The following is a 539-nucleotide window of genomic DNA, read 5'->3' as shown; positions in this document are numbered from 1 at the left end:
GAGCGAGAAAGAGAGAGGATGAGTGTGTGAGAGAGAGAGAGAGTGATATATATATATATATATATATATATATATATATATATATATATATAGACAAAGAGGATGAATGTTTGTGTGTGTGTGTGTGTGAGTGTGTGTGAGAGAGAGAGAGAGAGAGAGAGAGAGAGAGAGAGAGAGAGAGAGAGAGAGAGAGAGAGAGAGAGAGAGAGAGAGAGAGAGAGAGAGAGAGAAGAGAAAGAAAAAAAGAGAAGAGACACATAAGACAGAGAGAAAAAAATAGACAGACACACAGACAAAAACCAAGAGCTACACACAGCCTCACACAAACAAAAATACAGGCCAACCAAACAACCAAAGAAAAAGAAAAAAAGAGGAAACAACATTACCCCCCCCCCCCCTTACACCTGCCTCTAGATACAGAAACAACAACAACAAAAGGACAATATAATAACCCCATCTATCACTGATCCAGATGACAAAGTACACGTCCGGGAAACAGCACACACTAGCGTAGGGTGAAGTGTGACGTGGAAGGCGGA

Source organism: Penaeus chinensis, chromosome 18, assembly GCF_019202785.1.
Source record: "Penaeus chinensis breed Huanghai No. 1 chromosome 18, ASM1920278v2, whole genome shotgun sequence".
In the NCBI taxonomy this organism is placed as follows: Eukaryota; Metazoa; Arthropoda; class Malacostraca; order Decapoda; family Penaeidae; genus Penaeus; species Penaeus chinensis.
Note: the sequence above shows the minus strand (reverse complement) of the source record.